Raw genomic sequence first — 27,337 nt, 5'->3', positions numbered from 1 at the left:
ACTTGGACTAAAAAAAAAATAAGGGAAGCATAGCAAGACAATAGAATATGTGAAAAACATCTGGAGAACTTAGTAGATTGCAAGTTTAGCAGGTCAACAATGTCTTTTTTTAACTAATTAGATGTTACTCTATGTGGCTTGAGAAGCATGGTTTCCAGAACAAGAAAGGTGAAAATCCTAGTATTTTTCCTGCTCAGATCACAACTGAAATTTTGTTTTCATTCCCAGGTGCCATGTTTTAAGAAAGATACTAAGAATAGGGAGAGCATCCAAGAATGGGTGGCTAGGATGCTAAGAAAACTCAAGAATATCATATACAAGAATATTTTTCAGGAATCGGGTGTGTTGGGCTTAGAGAAAACATGAAGAAAGGTTATATCTTTCATAAGATTTGAAGGAGTATATCATTTGTAAAATGGCTTGACTTATTCTGTATGATATAGAGGGTAGAACCAGACAAAACTGCTGACAGAACCTGTAGAGAAGCTAGATATTTTTCAAAAATCCTTCATAATTAAAGTTGCCCAAGAGTGAAAATGCTGACCTCTGAAGGTAATGAGCCCTTCCTTACTGGAAGTATTCAAGAAGAAGGTAGATTGCTTCCACTCATTAGAGATGTTACTGAGAGAGAATTCTTACCCTGGTTGGACTAAGTAGCCACTGAGGGCATTCTGCTCAGTAAACTGAGGAAATTGGATCAGATAATCTTTCAAATTCTTTCTCTTTGGAGGAAATTTCAAAAAGGCTACAAAATGTTGTGATGGAAGAAAATCTGACCATATGTCCTCATTTGGGGACACAATTTCTCTGATACATGAGTTTCTGCATCAGAAACCACCCTTCATCTTCCAAATTGGTATTGGGTAAAATGATCAGTCTAATTGCTTCTAGTATCTAGGAAAGCTAATTAAGGTAATAAGACTTGGCACTTGTATAATAATAATAAAAATAATAATACTTTGCACGTATATAGCACCTTTCATCCAAGGATCACAAAGACCTTAACAAACATTAATTAATTCTCACAACAGCCTTGGTGAGGTAGGTGTAATTATCCCTATTTTACAGCTGGATAAATTGAGGCATGGAGAAATTCATTGTTGAGCCAAAGATCACACAGTAAATCTATGGCCATGTTAGGGATGGAAAGCCAAGAGTATAATCTCAGAATCAGCATGACATAGAAAAAAGAGTTCAGAAGGCTGTTCAGTTACTTGACTTAGCCTTGAATGAAGGCTCAACCTGAGGCAATGCACTGGATCAGAAAGCGCATTTGATTTTTAATCCAAGGATTTGAATTTGCATCTGCATTCTGCCCCTTGGTTGTCTGACATTAAGTAAGCCATTTAAACACCTCTGAATCTCAGTATTCTGTAAAATAGGACATGAAAGAGGTTGAATGGGATCAATGGTCTCAAGTCAGAGTTGTTCTACTAAATATTGAACAATCAGCTCTTCCCTCCCCCCTTATCAAAAAATGTACCCAACATATTTTTACATTTTATCTACATTTTGAACATTTTTCTCCACCACTTTTAAAAAAGCTTTACAATCTCATATGAAAAAGTGTTCCAAATCATTATTGATCAGAGAAATTCAAATTAAGACAACTCTGAGATACCACTACACACCTGTCAGGTTGGCTAAGATGACAGGAAAAAATAATGATGAATATTGGAGGGGATGCGGGAAAACTGGGACACTAATGCATTGTTGGTGGAGTTGTGAACGAATCCAACCATTCTGGAGAGCAATCTGGAATTATGCCCAAAAAGTTATCAAACTGTGCATACCCTTTGATCCAGCAGTGTTTCTATTGGGCTTATATCCCAAAGAGATACTAAAGAAGGGAAAGGGACCTGTATGTGCCAAAATGTTTGTGGCAGCTCTGTAGTGGCTAGAAACTGGAAAATGAATGGATGCCCATCAATTGGAGAATGGTTGGGTAAATTGTGGTATATGAATGTTATGGAATATTATTGTTCTGTAAGAAATGACCAGCAGGATGAATACAGAGAGGCCTGGAGAGACTTAGATGAACTGATGCTAAGTGAAATGAGCAGAACCAGGAGATCATTATACACTTCGACAACGATATTGTATGAGGATGTATTCTGATGGAAGTGGATTTCTTTGACAAAGTGGCCTAACTGAACTTCAATTGATAAATGATGGACAGAAGCAGCTACACCCAAAGAAAGAACACTGGGAAATGAATGTGAACTATCTGCATTTTTGTTTTTCTTTCCAGGTTATTTTTACCTTCTGAATCCAATTCTCCCTGTGCAACAAGAGAACTGTTCAGTTCTGCAAACATATATTGTATCTAGGATATACTGCAACATATCTAACATATATAGGACTGCTTGCCATCTAGGGGGAGGGGGTGGAGGGAGGGAGGGGTAAAATCGGAACAGAAATGAGTGCAAGGGATAATGTTGTAAAAAAATTACCCTGGCATGGATTCTGTCAACATAAAGTTATTATTAAATAAAATAAAATAAAATATTTTTAAAAATAAAATAAAATAAAAAGCTATACAATCAACAAAACAATAAATCAACAAATAAAAAATGATTTGTAGCAGTTGATGATTTCTGAGATGTAAATGCTCACACTGGAAATTTAACAATCAGCTCTCCATAGCTGGTTCCTGCTCCCAGTCCAATGGCCACAAACCCCTGGGAGGCTACAGAATTTTAGTAAATACTCTGTGAATTCATACATAAACAAAACTTCTTGTAAAAGATTGAGTAGATAAAGGTCCAATCTTTGAGACAGAGACTTGGGCTAAAGTATGCTTTGGGCACAGTTAAGTTGTTCTGAGATTATTATCTGTGTGAAAGTCAGTGACTATAACACTCTATAAATACAATAGGTAAAACCAGGCAAGTTCAGGACCCTCTACCATGAACAGATCTGACTTTAGCCTTTTTCTCTTGGCCTTGTTAACTAAGGTCTTTAGGACTTGAAAAGTTGATGTCCAAGGGAAGTGATAGGACAAACACTGCTGGACAAAGGCTTGGTGTCAGATTATATGTGCCAAGTGGGTTGATATTGATCTACCTCAGCTAGCAAAATGGGGTATCAGGCAAGGAATTACTTCTCTCCTTCTGGAACCAAGCAGACTGTTTAATGCCTCTTCTTTATGACAGCCTTTAAAACACCTAAATATTATCATACCTTGCGTCTCTTCTTCAGTCTTTAACATCAATCATAATCTTTTAAATGATTCTCATACAACTCTATTATAAGGCTTTTATCATCCAGATTGCTCTCCTTTGAGAACTTTCCAACTTAAGAAAGCCCTGACCAAAAATTGGCATCCAGAATTGAACACAATGCTCCAGATATGGTATGCTCAGAACAGAACACAGTCAGATGATCACCTCCCTGATCCTGGAGATTGTGCCTCTCTAATTCAGTCTAAATTAGCACATCTTATCACTTGAACTGGCTACCCACTAAAACCCCTCAGTCTTTTCTATCTAGCCTCATCTCACCTTCTGTGATTTTTAAGGTTGATTTAAAAAAAAAACCCAAATGAAGGATTTTAAATTTCTTCTTACAAGATTCAGCTCAATATTCTAGTATACAATCTTTTAGATTACTCTCTCCATTACTGAAAGCACTCTAGTGCTAATTTTATAAGCATGTCATCTAATTTCTGTATGTAAAGCATGTATAAAAATCATGTTACATATAATATAGGGGTGCTTGACTAAAGACCTTTTTAAAAGCAATGTTGACCTTCGTTCTGGACCTAGATCCAAATCTACCAAGCCAATCTTGGACAAAATAAGAGATTTCATCAAATGCCTGATTAACTTCTAGCTAAAGTTTATACACAGAATTCTCTTGATCCACTAGCAAGTCAGCCCACCAAAAATGGAATGAGGTTCACCCAGCATGACCAGTTCTTTGTGAATCCTCTTGTCTTTTATTGATCATTGTTTCCTTTTCTAGTTGGTCACTAACCAACCTTTTAATAACATGTTATAGAATTTGGACAGAAATCTTAGTCAAGGTCCCACCCTATGCATATAGCCTCTTTTTTGAGAGGCAAAACAATATCTGCTCTTATTACTACTATTTAAATTAATAATAATAATTGAAGTATTAGCAATAATTATGAGTCCCATTTGTATAAAACTTTAGGTTTTTTAAAGTGCTTTCCTCACAGCCACTCTATGGGATAGTTAGTACAAGTAAAAGTTTCATCAACTGTAAAATAGAAATAATTAAGCTCAGAAGAGTTAATTGACTTGCCTATGGTTACACAGCAAGCAAGAGTTGGAGTTGGAAGTCCAGAGTTTAACACCCGGCTCTCAGTCTTTCTACTAGACCACACATTCTTTCAACATTAATCATGGTTTCCTTACCTATAAAGTGGGTTAGCAGCACTGTGCCAGAATAAGAGTGATCCAGGTTTGTTCTGCCTTCAGTACCTGAGCAGCTATCAGAGAACTATTTTCTTTTTGGCATCAGTTTTTTTTCTGAAAACTTGGTATTTATTACGGGCATTATAATTGTTCAGTCCAGTCTCCTCTTCCCTTCTAAGGGTAAAATCCACTAGCTTTCCATCCCCTACTGAATCTGTCCTTGAAGGACAAATTCAATACCATCAATAACATGCCCCCATTGAGGGCCCACTCCAGATCTGTAACACATGAGTACAGTGGTTCCCACTTGGCCACAATAAACAGATGGGGACCCTACCCTTATTCCTGTGGACCTATTATTACACCTTCTTATAGTGACAGCCCTAGGAGGGGAAAATTGATGATCAGGCTCCTTTTTATCTCTACTTGTTGAGAACTAATGAATTGTTCCAGTAGAGAATTCCTTATGATCAAGTGATTTTTTTTCCCCAAAGATCACTGACCATGTCAGCAGAGGGGCAATAAGTGAGATTTCAGATCCTCTCTCATCTGAATGCCAGTCCTGCCTCAGGTCTACTGAGCAAGGAGCTTCTTCAGCTGACAACACATCTGTGGCCAGTTTAGCAGGGCCTGTCATTTGGGGAGAGCTCCCAGAGGTTCAATACTCCTTTCATGAGAGGTCGGCAATCTAGTGCCCTAGGAAACCCCTCTCCACCCCACCCCAGTACCTCCTCTACTAAGAGCCATTCCAAAGGGCTGGGCTGTGGAAGGCGGAGCTCTAAAGATGGCTCTCAGCTGCCTGACAATGAGTACTCTCCCCTGCCAATCCCACAAATACAATATTCTCTCAAAAAGACTATAGCACTGCTGATTTTTTGAAAAATTGGGCTTTTATTAGTAACCCTTGGCTAGATTGAAATAGGAATATTTTAACCTTTAATATAAATTTCCTGCTCCCATATATCTTAGTGAAAAGCATTGAATTTATTGTCAAAGAGGACAAACAAAAAACTCTCAGGAGATGCTAAACATATAAAAATCCAGATGTTTCCAGCATCAGGACTTCCCCCCTTCCCTCAGTTTCTCTCTTTCTTGCCAGGCTCTTGGACTTTGTAACACAATGCTCGCGCGCACACACACACACACACACACACACACACAGATGCACACACCCTTTTAGACATAAAATGTACTAGTGAGGGAGAACCTTCAAAGACAAAGGCTCCATTCCCTCAAGCTTTTCCTCCTTGCCATCTTTCCTGCTCTTTCTGCCAAAATCTGCCCCAACACAGGGCACATGCATTTCCTGTTTCTGCTGGCCAAGATCTGATCACCTTTGACCTTAACAGGGATAGCGATTCCTCCCTGCTTCCTGCAAGATGTTTGAGTGGTGAGAGCATATTGATTCTGGCCTTGCAATATGGAGATGGGAGATAAAGCTCTGTTTGCTGTATATCTTGCTGTGGTCAAGGCATCCACATTATCAGCCCCACAGGGTCAGGGCCTCTATGTATTTGGAAGCTCACTGTGGGCCCTGCCAAGGGGCAGGGAAAGCCTTGTGCTAAGAACTAAAGAATTTCCCTCATTATCTGATTAATCTTGAGGACTTCCCTGCCTTCCTTCCCCTTGTCTTCCAACCACATTGTATAGACTTAGAAAACTCCAAGGTCTCTAGGTCACCCTGATTTATTCATTGTTATATAATTACGTTAATTAGGGACCAGCAGGACCATAAATTCAGTGTTTTCCCTGGCTTGATAAAACACACAATGGAAATTAGAAGAATGTACCATGTACCACATAGTTCCGTTCCACAGGGATAGCTACTATGTTTAAAGGGAACTTCCTCTCATCTTCAAATTGGGGATTTCTAATAATTTGAAATATGATACCAATTCAAATCAATTCAATTTTTTAAAAAATTATCAATAATTAACCATTCACTAGGCACTAAGTGAGATGCTGAGGAGAGAAAGATGATCAGAGACCATCCTTCATCTCAATAAATTTATAATACTTTGTTTTTCAAAGATCTATAGTTTCCATGCAGATCAAGACTTGTCTAGAAGAGGCAGTAAAATAGTGAGATAAATATTATTTAAAAATCAGATAATTTGAATTCAAATCCTGACCCTGTGTGACTTTGGACAAGTTATCCAATTTTTTCTATACTTAAGTTAATAAGGATTTATTAAATGATAACTCTATGCCAAACACTGCACTAATGATGGGGATATAGTGACAGAAAGAAGTAGTGTGTCAGGAGTGCACATTCTAATGTGAGCTTAGTTTCCTTGTCAGGAAAACGAAGAGGTAATCTTTTCTAACTAAGGTCTCTTCCACCTCTAAATCTATGATCCCCTGAGCTGGTTTTTTAACAATAGCTTTTTATTATCAAAATATATGCAAGATAGTTTTAAACATTCACCTTGTGAAACCTTGTGTTCCAAATTTTTCTCCCTCTTTTCCTCACCCCCTTTTCTAGACAGCAAGTAATCCAATATATGTTAAACACGTGCAGTTCTTCTATACATATTTCCACAATTATCACGCTACACAAGAAAAATCAGATCAAAAAGGAAAAAAAATGAGAAAGAAAATAAAAAGCAAGCAACAAAAAAGTGAAATACTACATTGTGATCCACATTCAGTCCCAACAATCATCTTTCTGGATACAGGTGGCTCTCTCCATCACAAGTCCATTGGAATTGACCTGAATCACCTCATTGCTGAAAAGAGTCATATCCATCAAAATTGATCACCTCTGATCTGTTTTTAAGGGGGGGGGAGGCGCTAGAATATATGGTATCTACAGTTTTCATAAATTTAGAAGCAAAATTTGAACCCAGCTTGTCCAACTTCAGAGCTAGTGCTTTCCTTACTTATGGTCTTTCAAATATCTCCAAAACATAATAAATCTCACTTTTCACCAAGGTTATGATGAACCTCTTCATGTAATACTTGAATGACAGGATACCTTATCAGCACAAGCTCTGATTTGAAAGTACCCACCAGAGATTGTGAACTGCTGGCACAGTCCTCCAGAGCACAGGACCCCCTTCATGACAAGATGAAGGGAGGTACTAGGTCTTTGGGGTCTAAGAGGAATTTTCAATAATTATCCCTACTACTATCCTGCCTTTGCAAGGCAAGATGTACAGACTGATAAGTGTTGTCAAAGTCAGATTTTCCAACAGGACTCTATCAAGTATTCACTTTATTCCCTTGTGGGCATCTCTCTATATGTGAGGAGGAGGCTCCCAAATGCTGATCAGACACATATTTATGGCACTACACAGATTGATCGATTCATTTCACATTCCTTACAAAGAGACCCATATATAGCATGTAGATAGGAGTTGACCTTTGGCAGACTTTTTGGTCAAAAATTGCTTTCTACCTAAAATGACTTCCACAATACATGCTTGAGGGACCTAACTGACACTGTACAATATAAGTAATATCCCAATAGATAAAAATGTTGGGCCAAATCAAATCTAATAGGAATACATGTGAAATCTTGTACTTGGATTAAAAAAAATCAACTATACAAGTACAAGACGAAGGATTAATGACTAGACAGCAGTTGTTCTAAGAGAGTTCTATGAATTTTGGTGGACTAAAGACACAATTTTAGGTTTTTTTGAGAGGTATAATGTCTCAGAACTATGGTCTCCGATAGCCAACCCTAATTAGATGACATCTGAAGTTTCATGTTCAATTATAAGTATCACATTTTAGGAAAAATTATCAAGCTAAAAGAGATGCAGTGGAGAGCAACGAGGGTAATCATGCCATAAGAACAACAGTTGAAACAGGGGCTATTTAGATTTAAGAAGACTGGGAGAACAAAGGTTGATCATGTGGAAAAAAAGATTAGACTTGTTCTGCTTAGTATCAGAGAACTGAAATAGTTAGAAGTTGTAAAGAGGCAAATCTAGACTTAATGTTAGGAAATATCCCCTAACAAACAGGAAATAGTATTCCTTGAAGATATGGGATTCTTCCTCCTTAAAGGTCTCCAAGCAGAATCTGGATGACCATTTGTTGGTTGGGGTTTATACTGGGGACTCTTATCCAGTTATGGGGTTTATCTGGATATCCACTAAGATCCCTTCCCACTCTGAAATTCTGTGATGTAAAGGTAGCATTTGAAAAAAACAAAAGAAAGGCACAAAATGAAAAAGGCTCTAATCTTGATTATCTTTTTCAGAAAAGAAAAAAAAAAGAAAATTTCATATATATCATGTTAATGCAGAAGGGATAACCTGACTTTTGAAACTGCTACTGAGAGACAAGTGAGATGTGCGGGTCAGGCAGGCAGAAGAGGCAGAATTGCCCAGTGGAGGGGTCTATCAGTTTCAAAGGACAGGTTATTAGGGTATGGTGATAAGGTAGATGAATGACTGAGTATCCTTCTATTTAGAGCAATTTAACTCAAATTGACCCAAATCATTGGCCATAGTTAGACTGAGGAGAAAGGAAGGTTAGCAACTACTCTTACTTCTAAACTTTACTCCATGCCTGATATGGAGGGTAGAGAAGTGTGGATGGGTTACAATAAAAAGTGACTACCCTTGGCCAATGAATCTTTCACTGTTCAGGAAATAAAAGTGATAGATTTGATGAGGATGGTAAAAGGAGATCAGGAATGCATGAACCCAAATCTCCCATTCAGGCATTGTGATCTAGTCCCCAATTCCTATAGTCTTGTTCACCTCAACCACTTTTTTCTGGGGAACTCAAGCAGACTCCCCAGTAGAGTGTCTTCATAGCCTTCTTAGACTGTGGGAAAAGTTTAAACCACAATTATTTCCCAAGCAATGTGTAATCCATTGGATGAGCCAGAGAGGTACCTGTGGTGCTCCATGATACTCCATTTTCCTCATTCCCCTTGGCCAATATTTAAATGAAGAATGAAGAATATATAATGGAGAGTGGAGGGGAAAAGTAGGAGTAATCATAGTGGAGCAAGAAAGAAGACTGCCAATATATTAGATTATATGTAAAGGTAGTGTAAAAACTATGGAGGGGTAGATACTCAGGACAGTGAGCAAAGATTTCTCTTTCTATTTTCCCATGATACTATGTCATTCACAGGCAAGGATTGCTATGAAAGTTTCAACAAGAAAATTCTTCTGTTCTGCCTCTTCTATCCAGGGTGGGCTAAAGCCTATTTGAGAAGACACTGACATACTCTGGTAGGAGGAGTTTTCTCAACCCTCTAAAAGGAGAAGTAAAGTAGTATACTGAAGAGATAGACTTGGAATCAAGATTTGTGTTCAAATTTTGCCTCGGACACTTATAATCTTTAATTCCTTGGTCAAATTGCTTTAATTCCCAGAGCCTCAATTTCTCCATCTGTTAAATGAGATAATTCTCACTATAAGTTATATGTGTGTTTGTGTGTGTGTGTGTGTGTTTCACAGAACTATTGTGAGAATCCTATGAGACAATATAAGAAAATTATAAAGTTAAAAGTACAATTAAAATGTCTTTTATTATTTTTATAAAAAATAATATAGCATAGTAAATAGAGCTAAGCCAGTGTCAGAACAACCTGGAATCAAGTACCTAACACTCATCAGTGTGAAATCCTAGACAAATCATTTTGCTTCTACAGGCAATACTGTAGGATCATAAATTGCAGAACAGTTACTGATCTGTGTTAATGGAGGGATTTTCTTCACCAGGGAGCACTTTACACTGATGAAATCAGAAGCTGGACCAAAAACGAAAAGAAATTTATCATTATCACCATATCATCAGAACCTTAGTGGTAAGAAGCGTCTCACTTATATAAATGCAAGCATTTGTTTTGTGGTGTAGTGCATGTCTTTAAAGCCAACAAGATCTGGATTCCAATCTCACCTCTGATATATATTGGCTATGTGATCTAGAATAAATTGTCCTCTAGTGATCTAAGCAGCTCTCTAAAAATCTAAGTTATGGAGAAAGCATTGACCTACAGTAGTGCAGGCATTTTTCTCAGCTGAATATTCTCAATGTTATGAAATCATGAGGAAGGAAGGAAGGAAGGAAGGAAGGAAGGAAGGAAGGAAGGAAGGAAGGAAGGAAGGAAGGAAGGAAGGAAGGAAGGAGGAAAGGAAGGAAGGAAGGAAGGGAGGGGGGAGGGAAAAAGGAAGGAAAAGAAGGAGGGAGGGAGGAAGGGAGGGAGAGGGAGAGAATGAGATAATGTCATTTAATTTGGACCTCTTCTCTTTGTTCTTAGAAATAATTTCCCAGTGACTTATAAGAACTTTCAACAAAAAGCAAATCCTGTACCCCTTTTTTTGCATAGCAACTCCCTCTGAACTTTCTAGTGCTTTTGTTTTTGTCTGGAAAACAGAAGTTACAGAGTCAAAAAACCAGAAAACTGAAGCTGTAGAGGAAGTCTTTTTCTTTTGACTTAGTTTGATTCTTCAGAGTGAGCCGCCTTCAGAAAGGGCCAGCCTCATGAAAGGGAAGCCTGGAGAATTTTACTGTCTACAGGCAAAACTTGGTCAAGACTCCAAGGAGCCAAAATGACTCTCTGAACCTTCTAACTTTACGAGAATCCAAATGGCCTACGAGACTTGTTCTGGGGTGATGGCCCAGGTCAAGAGCTACAAAACCAGCCCTTCCCCCAGAGACAGTAGGGGAGGAGGGAGTTTTTCAGGGCTTCAGAGCTCTGTCAGAAGCAGCAGGCCACATTACAGAAAAGAGGCATCCAATAAATGGGTAGATACTGCTTATAATTATAACCAAGCCAGGTTGAGAAGCTTCCTTAGAATACCATAGGCTGGGTTCTTTGGAATGTGCAGCCTCTGAGTAGCCCAAAGTGCATGATAGAGACAACTTGAAAGGCCCCATATGTGTGATGGGAAGCATGAGATGTGCAAGAGACTTTTTTTTAAAAACCCTTTCCAAAAAAGAATTGTAAAAATAGTTGGCCTGGTCTCTATTGCTAGTCAGTCTCTGTATGTCTCCAACGTCTGTGCTAGTTTATGTGCTGCCGATAGATTTTTAACGGAGAAGGACTTGAGGGCTGGGTCACTGACTCAAAATGAAGTCAAACCCCAGCGGGAATGACATCAGGGATGGATGGAATTCCAAACAGAATGAAGCCCCACTGAGAGCTGGGGGGTGGGAGATTCTACAGAGTTAGGGACATTGGATAAATTCAAGTTCTGTCTAATAAAGTCCTGATGTTGCCAAAAAGCCTTGTGGGCTTCTTCTGACATCCACCCCCCTTTTTTCCCTTTTCTCCTTTAAAAATGATTTACTAAGAAGAAAAAAAGGTGAGATGTGAACCTCTTCCCCAGCTTCTCCTTATATTCTTGGATTCACCCTAGTGTAGCTTTTATAGAAACAGAGAAAAGGATGGAAAGGATATGGTACTGCTGTATGGCCCCCCCATAGGAAATATCTGTCCCCTCTTTACTGAACTATTTATGGGGTTTGTGTGGATATAGAAAGACATGGATTCAAAACCAACTTCTATCTTGTACTGACTATGTTTCCCTGGTCATTAAATTTCAGAATTCCAGGAAATTTTCTAAGACAATATAAACTGCAAAGCAGGTACAAACTTGTATTGGTAGAAGGAGTTTCCTCCCTGGAAGTACCCTTTAATTAATGAAGTAACAGGACTGGATCTCTTTTCTTCACTCAGATGGCTACCACCCAAGTTCAGCCCCTTATCACCTCTCACCTGGATTATTACAATATTCTCCTTATTGGTCTCTCTGTCTCAAATTTCTCTCTCACTTTCCCAAATGTGCATATCTGACCATGTCAGCCCCCTTTAGTCGTTCAATTCTGAACTCCAACAGCTTCTTGTTATCTCCAGGAGCCAATATAATTCCTGTTCTTCACTGAAAGATCCTCACATCCTGACCCCCTCTTACCTTTCCAGCCTCATTACATATTTCCATGGTCCAGCCAAACTGGCTTTTTCACTGTTCTTTACATATGGCACTCCTCCTTACTCTCTGCCTTTGCACTTGATGTTCCCCTTGCCTGGAATATCTACCTTCCCCACCTCTATGTCTTATAATTTCTGATTTTCTTCAAGACCCAGCTTAAGAAACACTTTCTGTTTGAAGCCTCTTCCAGCCTCCCCAACTGCTGATGCTACCACCAACATGAGTTATCTTTTATCTGTTTTATGTATATCTGTACACTTACAGGTCATTCTCCTTATTAGAGTGAAAGCTCCTTGAAGACAGGAAATGTTTCTCTTTATATCCTTAGTGCCTAGCACTGTCCTTGGCACATAATTGGCATTTAATAAATGCTAGTAATTGGGTGTATATGTGTGTGTGTGTGTGTGTGTATATATATATATATATACATATATATGTTACTTAAAATTATCTTATCTCTCTGGGCTCATCTGTAATATCAAAGTGGACCAATCAAAGTGGACCAGATAATCTGCCAGGTCTCTTCCACCTCCAAATCCTTGAGTTTATGATAATAAAAATCATAGTTATATAAAACATTTGCAATTTTATAAATTTTGTCTCATTTGAACCCCCCCCCAACATCAGCCATGTTATTAATAGGTACTTTGAGTGTAACAATTCCCATTTACAAATGAAGAAACCAAGGTACAGAGAAATTGAATGACTTCCCTAGAGTCACACAGCTAGCAAACTTCAGAGGTGGGATCTGAATTCAGTTCTTTCTGACTCCAGCTCCAGCATGCTCCAAAATTCACAATATCATATAAGAAGCAAGCTTTTCCAAAGGGTGTAAATACATTAAAAGCATAAATCCCAGTGGGAACAATGATGGGTCTTTGTGCACATATAACTCTGAGCTCTGGTTTATATGATTTTCAAAATCTTTGAATGACTTGCAAAATTCAGCCACAAAGGGGAGAGGCAGGAGAGAAAAATAGAAATATTTAATAACTGAAAAAAGAAAAAGAAAAAATTAGACAGCCATAAAGTCCAGAGCCGAAATTCAGCATTAGTCTATAAAAATGTCCCAGAGAGACTAATCCAGGTTACCTAGCCTGGCCTTGTAGCAAACTTTGAGGCATGAAAAATAAAGCACCCTCTCTTCAGAATTGAATAGAAGAGATAACCTGTTGTCTCAGTTTGCACAGCAGGAAGTAACTTGTTATGGAACATTCACAGGGCCACTGGGAGCTGGCCTACAGAGGTCTTGGGTGTTTGTTGTGGGTTGGGTCTTTTTTTAAAATAGTTTTTATTGTTGTTAACAAAGCAGACAAAAAGAGTTGCTCATTATGGCCTGCAAATGACAGGAAATGTGGAGGGCTATTCATTAAGTAATTACTACTTTAAGACAGGGGGAAAAAAAGTTGAGGGGGTAAAAAAAATAGTTTAAACTATTCTTTTGGGGAGGGGGTAATGTTTCAAGAAAAAGACATTTCTAAAAAATGTCAATCAATTTGACAAGCAATTATAGCTCTGTCCTCATCTAAAACTAAGCAAATAAGTACAAAATCTACAGATGTGCTTCTTGGTTGTTTTGAAATAGCATGGCAACTCCCCCCACACCCCACCACCACCACCACCATAAAACACACACACACACACACACACACACACACACACACACACACACATACACACCCAACACATATTCCTCCTTTAGACAGCTGGGCACAAGGGCTGGCATTCACTGCACCAAACAAAGACATATCCTTTTTATCCTTCATTGCCTGAACCTGTCTGGGATAACTGTGAACTTAAGCTCTGCATGTGTCTACATGTAACTTTATGTATTTATATGATGGGGAGGGATGGTCAGCCTTATTGGTGCTCAAGTTCTTCCTGGAAGAAGATCATTTGGATTTTCCTTTCCAAGTCTCCAGTCTGAAGAATTAGAGGATTTCATAAAACTCCTAAGAGACTGTCCCAGACGGTTCAGAACACACAGTGGATAGAAATCAGAGAAGAGTTCACTCACAATGGACAGAAGTAATAGGGCAGGAAGGGACCTTAATTATCAAATAATTCTTTCATTTTACCGAGAAGAAAATTGAATCCTTGAAAGAAGTGATTTTCCAAAAGTCATATAGCTAATAGGGAGTAGAGCCTGGATTTGGCTGAATCCAGGTCCTCTCCCTCTGAAGTAATTACTTAATTGTAAGGATCCTTCCTCTTCGATGACACTTCCATGGCCATCATCTGGAAACTTGCAAGGGGCTATCCTCTGGGGTTATTCTCATGTTCCTACCTTTTCAGCATGTTCCCCTACTCAGCAGTCAAGTTTTCCCCCAAAACAAAGGGGTTCTTCAGCAACAGACCTGAGTATAGAAAATCCAGATAAAAATCTTTATCAACCTCCCCTAAAATTTACAGGCTTCAAATCTATCAGTATGTTAGGGGAATGTCTGTCCCAAGCATATGAAGACTTCTCCCAGTGAAACGAGTAGATGAAAGCAATTTGTTTCAAGGGCCATAAAATTGGTTGAAGCAGTGTCTATAGGACACTTAAGAGTTTGGTCAGACAGTGAGGACATCAAGGTCATCCACTGCATCCTGTCACTGGACTTGGATGGCTCTGGAAGAGAGAGTAAAGGTAACAACTTTGTGTAACTCTGCCTCCTTAAATCCAATTCACACTGGAGTCACTTGTATGTGATGTCATTGGTTCTCTTCAAAATTAAAAACAAACAAATTCCTGCAAACTACCCAATCCTTTCAGACACAATCTCAGAACATTCCTCAATTCTTCCTCTTCACCTTCATTCAATCAATGATTAAGTTCTGTGGAGTCTTTTTCTATATATCTTCAATATCTGCCTCTTTCTTTAATCTCATATGACTCCCCACTTTCAGGTCCCCATCACATCTCACCTGGATTGTTTTGATATCTGATAAATTGTGCTCCCTGCTTCCTGTTCCTCCCCAATTCATCTTCCACACAGCTGCCCAAAATAAACTTATTCAAGCACAAATATGGCCATGCCTCTCCTTTACTCAAGAAAATCTAGTGATTCCCTATCACTTCTAGACAAAGTACAAGTTTTGCAGCTTGTATTTTACAAATACAGATTCACATTTTAAGTCTTTCAAGTCAATCATTCCAGATTTGTTTTTATTATTTCCTTTCACAAACTCTCTAATCCAGCCAAATTTGTTAACTTTGCTGACTCCCAAACTCAACATCCCATTTCCCATTTACTTGCCTTTCCCTTATGTGTAGAATGCTCTTTCTACTCACTTCCTTCCTTATTACCGTCTTTAGCATCTTTCAATGTTTCATTCAGATGCTATCACATATAGAAAACCTTTTCTGTCTTCATTTGATATTAATTCTCACTGTCACTTCATATTTTGCCATATTTATTTCTCTATTTCAAAGAAATATCTCCTACAAAAAAGTAAGCTCTTTAATGTCAATTTTTGTTATTTTTTGTATTCACATCCCCAGGGATTTTTCCATATTAGATACTTAAAAATTACTGAATTGAATTAAAAGGAAAGACTTATTTCAAAGCTGATTCAAATAAACGCAAATATAACATAACATAGTATAACTAATAATGATAATAGCTAACATTTATATAACACCTACTATGTATCAGACATAGTAATAAAAACTTTATAAATATTATCTCATTTGATCTTCAAAACAACCTTAAGAGGTGGGTATTATTATTAGCTCCATTTTACAAATGAAGAAACTAAAGCAAAGAGATGTGAAATAACTTGATCAGAATTACACAGCTAGTGAAGTCCAAGGCCAGATTTGAACTCAGGTAAACTTCAAGCCCAGAACTCTTTTCACTATCCCACTTAACTACTTATAAGAGGGCACATCTTATCCATAGAGTCATTCTGGACTGAGGTACTCTGATTTGTCACCAGAGTCCACTGATGTTAATGTTAGTCATTTTTCTACAAGAATTCCTGAGAAAATTGTCCTCTTTCAGAGAGGCAACATGGTACAATAGAAAGGAATTAAGAGAAACCTCAGATGATGATGATGGGAGAGAGACTTTAAAGTGTGGTTCTCTTCTCAACATCACACCCGTCCCCAAAGTAAATCAAATGAAAAAAATTACCAAATGCAGTTACATTTGGTAATTTTTTGGTAAAAGAGGAGAAATATGAAATAACCTATCACAAGATAGCTATTACATATTAATCTTATGGGTCTTAAATGAGATATAAACATTTTTCATATTTCAAAGTGCTACATAAATGCTGAATAATAGCACACAGTGTGTGCTAGTGTTTAGCACAATTCCTGGTACGTGTTAGTTGCTTAATGAATGTTTAATAACTAACTGATGTTTGATTGACATTATTTTAGTAAATAATGTTCAAGATATTTCCAGGTGATTAGGCTTTCCTTCCCACAAAGACCATTGGCAATTTAATTGACACAGGGCATAGGTACACTAGATATGTCTGCTTTCCATTAATATTTCTTTAGGAAGGTAGAGACAAGATGGCAGAATGACATGAAGCAGTTTTATCTTAGCTCCCTCACATCTCCCCTATACTAACTAATAAAAAGCAAAAGGCCAAATTCTGTTCAGAAAAGCCAAGTAAGAGTCAAACTGAATAATTTTTCTAGTCCAAGGTAGCTTAGGAAGACATGGAGGTATATAGACACTGGAATGAAGACTGTCTAAGAACACAGTACAGCAGTAGTGACAGCTTCATAACAGATAGAAGGGGCAGAGAACTGTGATGGTGGCAACAGTGATAGAGAACCAACCAGGGGATTGAACACCTGAACAAAAAGATCCCATGGGACTGCCATACTAATAGCAGTAGTAGTTACTACCTGGAAGCTCTCTCACCCATTACCCAATGTCAGATCACAGTTGAAGGAGAGAGAAAAACAGAAATGATTGTGAAGGATCAGGGATCATACCTAAGGAGCAAGGAATTTATTGCAAAAAAGTAGCTCTGTGACTCTGAATCCAAGAGCAGAATTAGGACTCATTTCTAACATTTAACTCTGAGAATAAGCTTTCAGTGGAATAAATCCAGGTAAAAAATCAAAACCAAGAGGATACTAGCAATCAAATCACTTTGAACCTGAATAAATCCATTAGTAAATCTCTCTGAGACTAAATCCAGCAACAGTCAATGGACAGACTCAAACTGGGTCAGGAATTTATAGACCAGAAGGGCAGCAAATAGACCTGTTCCTAGATCACACCACTTTAGAAGCACCAAAAAATGTATAGACTAACAGGGGTCCTCAAACTTTTTAAATAGGGAGCCAGTTCACTGTCTCTCAGACTGTTGGAGGGCCAGACTATAGTAAAAACAAAAACTTTGTTTTATGGGCCTTTAAATAAAGAAACTCCATAGGCCTGGGTGAGGGAGATAAATGTCCTGAGCTGCTGCATTTGGCCCACAGACCGTAGTTTGAGGACCCCTGGAACAGATTGATCTGTGGAAGTAGAGAAAGGACATGAAAAAGACATTAAGGCCAGACATCTCCACCTCACTTAGAGGTGAGCAGAGCCCAAAACTAACATAAAGTTCAAAGCCAAAAAGGATGCTGGAAACATAAGGGAAAAAAAACCTTATTATAAAAGCTATTATAGTGACAGGGAAGTTCAAGACACAAAAGAAAACAATCACTTGAAAACTATGAGTGAAGCCTCTAAGAAAAATGCAGGTCAGAAATAAATCCAACAAGAATTCCTAGAAAAGTTAAAGATTTTTTAAAGAGAAAAAAAGATTTTATTTTTAAATTTTTTTCTTTTTTTATTGAAGCTTTTTATTTTCAAAACATATGCAAAGATAATGTTTCACCATTGACTCTTGCAAAACCTTGTGTTCCAATTTCCCCTTCTTCCCTCTATTCACTCTTCTAGATGTCAAGTAATCCAATATATGTTAAACATGATTTAAAAAATATGTAAATCCAAAAAAGCATACATATTTATATAATTACTTTGCTGAACAAGAAGAATCAGATCAAAAAGGAAAACAATGAGAAACAAAATAAAATTCAAGCAAACAACAACAAGTGAAAATGCTATATTGTGATCTACACTCAGTTACAACAGTTCTCTCTCTGGGTGTAGAAAGCTCTCATCATCATGAGATCATTGGAACTGGCCTGAATCATCTCATTGTTGAGAAAAAGCACATCCATCAGAATTGATCGTTGTATAATTTTGCCATTGCCATGTACAATGAAATCCTGGTTCTGCTTATTTCACTTATCATCAGTTCATGTAACTCTCTCCAGGCTTCTTTAAAATCATCCTGCTGGTCGTTTCTTATAAAACAATAATGTTCCATAACATTCATATACCACAACTTATTCAACCATTCTCCAACTGATGGGCATCCACTCACTTTCCAGTTTCTTGCCTTTACAAAAAGGGCTACCACAAACATTTTTGCCCATGTGGGTCCCTTTCCCTCCTTTAAGATCTCAGCTCAGGAGAAACACTGATGGATCAAAGGGTATGCATGATTTGATAACCTTTTGAGCATAGTTCCAAATTGTTCTCTAGAATGATTGGGTCCATTCACAATTCTACCAACAATGTATTAGTGTCCCAGTTTTTCCACATTCCTCCAACATTCATCATCATCTGAGGGAAAAAATGATTTTAAAAGTCAAATAAGAGTGGTAGAAGATAAATTGGGTAAAGAAACAAAACTACCCAAGAAAATTATGAAAAAGGTATTAACAGCTTGATAGATGAGTTATAAAAAACTGGAAAGAATAATGCTTTAAAATCAGAATTAGCCAAATTATAAAGGAAGTATAAAAATATAGACAAAAACACCCTGAAAATCAGAATATCTTAGAACCAAGGTCAAAATAGAATTTTAAAGAATCTACTCAGTCAACTACTGAAAGAAATCCCAAAATAAAAACTCACAGGAGCATATCCAAGTTGCAGACCTCTCAAGTCAAGAACAAAGTATTTGCAAGTAACTAGAAAGCAATAATTCAAATATTGTAGAGTCAATAACCTATCCTCATCCTAAAAAAAGGTGTATTACCACAGGAGGGAAAATGGATATTTAATTAGAAAACTTTCAAGCATTTCTAATAAAAAAAAAAAAAACAAGAGCAAAGCTAAATAGAAAATTTGGTATTCAAATACAAGAGTCAAGAGTGGCATAAAAAGTTAAACATGAGTGAAAAGTCTTTAGAACTTAGATAAGATCAAGTTGTTTCTGTCTATACATGGAAACATGATATACAGCAGGATGATTTCAGAAAGGGCTGGAAAGACTTTCATGAACAGATGCTGAATAAAGTGAGTAGAATCAAGAGAACATTATACACAACAACAAGATTATATGATGATCAATTCTGATGGATATGGCTCTTTTCTGAAATGAAGTGATTCAAGCCAATTCCAATACATTTGTGATGGAGAGAACTTTCTATATTGAGTAAAAAAAACTGTGAGGACTGTATGTGGATCACAACATAGTATTTTCAGCTTTTTTATTGTTGTTTGCTTCCTTGTTTTCTTTCTCACTTTTTTATTTTTTGATCTGATTTTCCTTGTGCAGCATGAGAATTGTAGAAATATGTATAGAAGAATTGCACATGCTTAACATATTGGATTACTTGATATCTAAGGAAGGGGACATATGAAAGGGAAGGTGAAAAAATTGGGAGCCCAAATTTTTGCAACGATGAATGTTGGAAACTATAAATATATTTTGAAAATGAAAAGCTAAAAAAAGAAAAATACTTTTAAAAAAAGAAAGATGCTATAGAAATTTATTATTATTGGAGTTGTTATTAGAGAAAAACTACTTAGAAGATATGAGTATGATTCTATTAAGTTAGCATGGTCTCAAAAGAATAATGGAAGAGTAAGAAGAAAAAGAGGGAAAGGAGAGGAATGCTGAAGAAAAATATCTCATATTACTCAATTACTCCATTGATACAACAGAATAGAAGATGGGAGGAAGAATATGCAACACTTGAATCTCACTCTTATCTGAACTGTTTGAAGAAGAGCAGAATACACACACATACACACTCAGAGAAAAAGGGAGAAGGGGAAAGAGAGAGAGAAAGAAAGAGAGATAGAGACAGAGAGAGAGGACTGAGTGCATAAATCCATCTTATCTAATAAGGAAGTAGGAGAAAAAAAGGTTGAGAGAAGGCAGGGTAAAGAATAAGAAGAAGAGTAGTTTAAGGAAAGCAATAGTCAGAAGCCAAATAGACTCTCAAGGAAACTACAGCTTCAATAAGGGGAAAGATAAATATAAAAGAATAAGATAAAGAAAAAAATACATTTATTAATCATAACTGTGGGTGTACATAGAATGAATTCACCTATAAAATGGAAGATAGCAGAGTGAAAATAAACCAGAATTCAAGAAGATGTTGACAAGATGTTGTTCACAAAACACAATTTGAAATAGAATGATATACCATTAAAATATTGGACTGAAACATAATCTATTATGCTTCAGCTAAAGTAAAAAGGGCAGGAGGAAATAAGCATAATCTCAGACAAATCAAAAGCAAAAATAGACCTAAATAAAAAAAATATTCAGGGAAATTATGTATTTCTAGCAGGTACAATAGATAATGTAATCAAGACTAAACATATATCCACCAAATGACATAGCATCTAAACTATTGAAGGAAATCTTAAATGAATTACAGAAAGAAATAGACACAAAATTATAATAGTTGTGGGCTTCAATTTACTTTCTGTAATGGGCTAAGGCTCGAGTTGATGCACTGAGGTCCTAAGCACGTGAGGCTAAATAGTAATTGGACCATACTCTATTAATATATATGCTTGGAGAAAGAATGGCCCCCCGCCCACTCTTTGTGCAAGTCCTGATGTGTTGTATAGGAAATGATGTTTTTGGTGGGTGGAGGCAAGGGAGTAGAAAGGGAAGCGGAAGGAGAGACAGCTGGCTGGCATCTTGACACAGCTGCTCACATTGCTATCACGACGGCCCTTCACCTCCAATCCCCCTCTACTAGCTGGCTTCCTGTCGCAGCTGCTCATAATGCTATCTCACTCCTTCTTCACTTCTACTGAGAATAAAGATTGAAGATTTTTCCCTTAACTTGAATTCCTGATTCCGGCTGATTTTAAATACGCGATGATCACAACTCTCTCACTCCTAAATAAATATAACCACAAAATTAATAAGAAAAAAAAGCTAAGGAATTGAATACAATTTTATAAAGTAGATATTTGAGGAATAATGTTCAATAGAAAAAAAAGACTATTTCTTTTTTTATTATAGCTTTTTATTTACAAGATATATGCATGGGTAATTTTTCAGCATTGACAATTGCAAAACCTTTTGTTCCAATTTTTCCCCTTCTTTCCCTTACCCTCTCCCCTGGATGGCAGGTTGACCAATTAATGTTGAATATGTTAACATATAAGTTAAATACAATATATGTATACATGTCCATACAGTTATTTTGCTGTACAAAAAGAATCAGACTTTGAAATAGTCTGTTTCAGTCTGTGACTGAATTACAATTAGCCTGTGAAGGAAATCAAAAATGCAGGCACACAAGAATAAAGGGATTGGGAATTCTATGTAGTGGTTCACAGTCATCTCCCAAAGTTCTTTTGCTGGGTGTAGCTGGTTCAATTCATTACTGCTCTATTGGAACTAATTTGGTTCATCTCATTGTGAAGAGGGCCATGTCCATCAGAATTGATCATTATATAGTATTGTTGTTGAAGTATATAATGATCTCCTGGTCCTGCTCATTTCACTCAGCATCAGTTCATGTAAGTCTCCAGGCCTTTCTGAAATCATCCTGCTGGTCATTTCTTACAGAACAATAATATTCCATAATATTCATATACCACAATTTATTCTCCATTCTCCAGTTGATGGGCATCCACTCAGTTTCTAGTCTCTGGCCACTACAAAAAGGGCTGCCATAAACATTCTTGCACATACAAATCCCTTTCCCATCTTTAAAATCTCTTTGGGATATAAACCCAGTAGTAACACTGCTGGGTATGCAGGGTATACAGAGTAAGCAGAGTTTGATAACTTTTTTATCATAGTTCCAAATTACTCTCCAGTAATTTGCTGTCTAGGGGAGGGGAAGGAGAATGGGAGGGAGAAAATTTTGGAACAAGGTTTTTCAAAGCTAAATGTTGAAAACTACCTTTGCATATATTTTGATAATAAAAAGCCATTGTTTTAAAAAATCGTATAGTATTGTTGTTGAGGTATATCATGATCTCCTGATCCTTCTCATTTCACTCAGCATCACTTTATGTAAGTCTCTCTAGGCTTCTCTGAAATCATCCTGTTGGTCATTTCTTACAGAACAATAGTATTCCATAACATTCATATACCATAATTTATTCAGCCATTCCCTAACTTATGGGCATCTACTCAGTTTCCAGTTTCTTGCCACTACCAAAAGGGCTGCCACAAACCTTTTTGCAGATCCCTTTCCCTCTTTTATAATCTCTTTGGTATGGAAACCCAGTAGAAACAGACAATAATCTCTTCTGATACATAAACCACCATTTTACACCACATAACAGAATACATTCAAAATGAATATGTAATTTAGACATAAAAGGTGATATCAGAAGCAACTTAATAGAGTATGGAAGAAATTATTTGTAAGATCTATAGAAGAGAACATTCATGACCAAACAAAAGATAGACAAATTTATGGTAGATAAAATGAATAATTTTATAAGTTTAAAAAAATGTGCCCAAATGACACCAATGCAGTTAAAAATTAAAAACAAAGCCAGGAAACTGGAGGGGGGGGATCTTTACAACAAATGTCTCTGATAAAGGTCTCATTATTCAAATATTTAGGGGATTAAGCCAAATTTATAATAATAATGGCTATCTATCTCCCAACTAATAAATGGTCAAGGGATATGAACAAGCAATTTTTGGAAGAAATAAAAGCTATTAATAGTGACATTAAAATGCTCCAAATTACTAATAATTAGAGAAAGACAAAATAAAATAACTCTGAAGTGCTACCTTATTCCCATTAGATTGGCTAAGATGAAAAAAAAGAGGAAACCAGGTAAACAAATGCATTGTTAGTGGACCTGTGAACTAGTCCAACCATTCTGGAAAGCAATTTGGAACCATACCCCAAAAGCTATTACACTGTGCATATCCTTTGACCCACTAATACCATTACCTGGTCTATATTCCCAAAAAGATAAAAAGAAAAAGCTAAAGGAGCCAGAAGTACATATATATTTATTTATTTATATTTATATTTATTTATTTTTTAAATTTTATTTTAAAATACAGAATAAGAAAAAAAAAAACAGAAAGGGAATAAAAAACAAAATAAAACAAAACAGAAGAGAATATTGTCATGTTCCCAGTAGAGCATTAGGGGGGATTCAAAATATAAACAACAAATTACCAGTTCAAGAAAGCATATATATGTATGTGTATATGTATGTATATATGTATGTGTGTATGTATGTATATATGTATGCATTTATGTATGTATATATGTAGAAGAAATTATATTTCATTTTTCTTTATTTCCTTATAAATTATTATTTTGTTCCCTGCTTTGTATCTTTTAAAATGTTATTCTTTTTTTTTAACCCTTCTACCACCCCTAAGTAGGCTATAATTAACAAAAGATATATTTATGTGTATACATATATATGTAGATAAGTATATATATACACATACATACACACCCCATCCCTCCTTACTTACACACACACACACACACACACACACATATTTTTCTTATCCCTGCTAACTTTTTGCTTTAATTGTGTTCCTTTACTTGCCTTACTATTACTTAGTCTCCCCGCAACTCATGTATTCCTTCCTTGTCTTCTTCCCTCACCCTTTGCTTTCCCATCCACCAATCCCTTTCCCCTATTTCTTTATAGATTTTGGAGGGTGATATACCCTTCATAGTATATATGCAGTGCTGCCCATTCATTCCTAGTGTGAGTAGCCCTGTTGCCTCTGTGTCTATTCTTCCTCTGTACCTCATTTGTATAACATGATTATTATTTTTATCTTAATTCTGTCACAATCTTTCCTTTGAGCTACCCTATTATTGATGTCAATTTTAAACTTATGGTGTACATTTCCAATGTAAAAAAAAAAAAAAAGAAGAAGAACATAAACAATTTGTCCAAGTTGAGTTCCTTGAAATTGATCTTTGATATTGGCTCTTATTTGTTAAATTTTCTATTAAATTTGCATTTGCTTGATAGAAAGTCCTGAAAATCTGCAACTTCATTGAATGTCCACTTTTTCTGAGTCAATATTATAAATAATTTTTCTGGATATGATATTTTTGGCCACAGGCTTAGTTCTTTTGAATGTCTTAGATATGATTCCAGGACCTGCTGTCTTTTACTGTAGTTGCTGACAAGTTCTGTATAATTCTAATTGTAGCTCCAGGATATTTGAATTATTTCTTCTTGTGTCTTGCAAAATTTTCTCTTTGATCTGGGGATTTCAAAATTTGGCGATAATATTCCCATATGTTTTCCACAAAGGATGTCGTTGAGGTGTGATAGTTGAATTTTTTCAACTTCTACTTTCCCCTTGTGTTCTACCACTCTAGGACAAATTTCCTGGATTATTTCTTGCATTATTGTGTCAATGTTCCTTTTTTGGCCACAACTTTCAGGCAATTCTTATTCTTATATTTTCTCTTCTTCATCTGTTGTCCATATCTGTTGTTTTTCTTCTAAGATGTTTCACATTCTTTTCTTTCATTTTTTTAGAATCTGTTTTGTTATTTCTTGGTCTCTCATTGCTCGCTGACTTCCTCTTGCCTGATTCTAATTTTCTTTTTTTTATTAAAGCTTTTTATTTACAAGACATACGAATCGGTAATTTTTCAGCATTGACAACTGCAAAACCTTTTGTTTCAATTTTTCCCCACCTTCTCCCTATCCCTTCCCCCGGATGGCAGATAGACCAAATACATTTGTTAAATATGTTAAAGTATATGTTAAATACAATATATGTATATATGTCCATACAGTTATTTTGCTGCACAAAAAGCCGATTCTAATTTTCAAAGAATCCTCCCCTGGTACAGATATATTTATGGAAGCTCCTTTTGTGATAGTAAAGAATTGAAAATTATGAGGATGCTCATCACCTGGGGAATGATTGGACAAGGTATGATATATAAATGTGATGGGATACTATTATTCTATAAAATATAATAAAGAGGGTGGTTGGAAAAAAACCAGGAATACTTCTAGGAACTGATACAAAGTAAAATTAGCCAAACCAAAAAAAACAATTTATACAATAACATTATTATAAACATATTCAACTGGTCAAGAATTAGAACTCTTATCACCACATATTGCAGTTTTAACGGAATCATGATTAAAAAAAAAAAGGCTAACCATCTTCAGATAAAGAACTGGTGGACTCAGAATGAAGCTTAATATGTTCTCTTTATTTTTTTCTTGTATGTGTGTGTTTTCTAAAACATACTTAATGCAAAAATTTATTTTTCATGACTTTATATTTGTAATATGTTTTATATTTCTTGCTTTTTTGATGAGTACACGAGGGAGATCCCATAAGAATCTGGAACTGAAAATAAAATAAAATTGAATGGGGAAAAAGATTTTATTAAAGATAGAAGAGTTGGGGAAAATCCTGTTATAACTATCCAAACTTCAGATGGTGCAGTCTCTGATATTCAAGTCCTTGAATTTTTGACACTTGAAATATTTTTGATACTTTGCCCTATCTCTCCTCTCACTTCTAATAAGCAGCCAAATTCTGTCATTTTTTCTTCTGCAATCTTTTCTCATTTTTATTCTTTCCTCCCTACTCCTACTACTTCCACTTTAATCCAGCCTTCTTACTATACTTGGACCATCTCAATTGCCCCTAAATTATCTTCCTTTTGATCTTCCTCTTCATCCAAATATCCTTCACAGAGCTGGTAGATTTATCTTCATTATATATGAATGAATTAATTTAAAAGTATTTTTGAGTCTTAAAATGTGCCAAACTCTATATTAAGAACTGATGATATAGATTAAAAAGGAAGTATGGGCCCAGGGAGAAGTATGTAAAGATGCTAAGTAGAGCCATAAGGGAATAAAATGAAGCTGATCTAATCATGTTGCTCCTTTGCTCAGAAATCATCACTGAATCCTAAAGGAACTAAAGTTTAAATTCAACCTAATGGCAAGACCCCATCCATAATAGGCTACCACATTATATTTCCAGCTTTATTTCATACTACACCTGTGTTCATAGTCTATGGTCCAGCTAAACAACTTGTTGTTCCCCAGTGTATACTGTGTATTCTTCTACCTACTATGCTTGGATTAATCTATTCTCCAATCCTAACCTCCATGAATCCTCTCTTTAAATCCCAATCAAATGCTTCCTCCTTCAAAAATCTTTCCCTAACCACAACCCCTACTCAGCAAAAGATCTTTTCCTACTTCAATATTCCTCTATTAGATTGTAAACTCCAAAAAGGCAAACATAGTCCTTATCTAACCTTGGCATCTACCCTAGTCAAAAGAGAAATGTTCCTCACACAGATGACATTAGATGGTTGTTGACATGAATCAGAAGCACTTGAGCAAGGTTTTCGAGAGTCAATGAAGAAGGAAGTCATTCTTGCTCCATTTTTTTCTTCTTGTGGCTTTTCATTACATTTAAAGGTTCAATCTTAAAACACTTTTTGAGTAACCCTTTAAATTGTGAAAATAACAATTAGTTAATAAACTTTAAAACTTCCAGTTGACATGTTGGTAGCATCATTTCTCTACTGTCCTATACTTCATTGGTAACATATGTTATGTGGCACTATACTCACACCCACCATATCCTTCTACATTACACTCTGGGAAACCCTTAATTTTAGCTATTTGGAGACTATGACCCTTCATGACTAATAAAAATATATTTTTAAAAATGTTGATGTTCTAAAGATAGGCCAACATTTTAGTAAGACATTTGGGGATATTACAAATATTTTACAGCTCCCCCAATTAAATTTTGTTATCCTTCATTTGG

Source organism: Antechinus flavipes, chromosome 2 (genome assembly GCF_016432865.1).
Source record: "Antechinus flavipes isolate AdamAnt ecotype Samford, QLD, Australia chromosome 2, AdamAnt_v2, whole genome shotgun sequence".
NCBI classification, from domain to species: domain Eukaryota; kingdom Metazoa; phylum Chordata; class Mammalia; order Dasyuromorphia; family Dasyuridae; genus Antechinus; species Antechinus flavipes.
The sequence above is the reverse complement of the archived record's forward strand: the minus strand, read 5'-3'. Positions refer to the sequence as shown.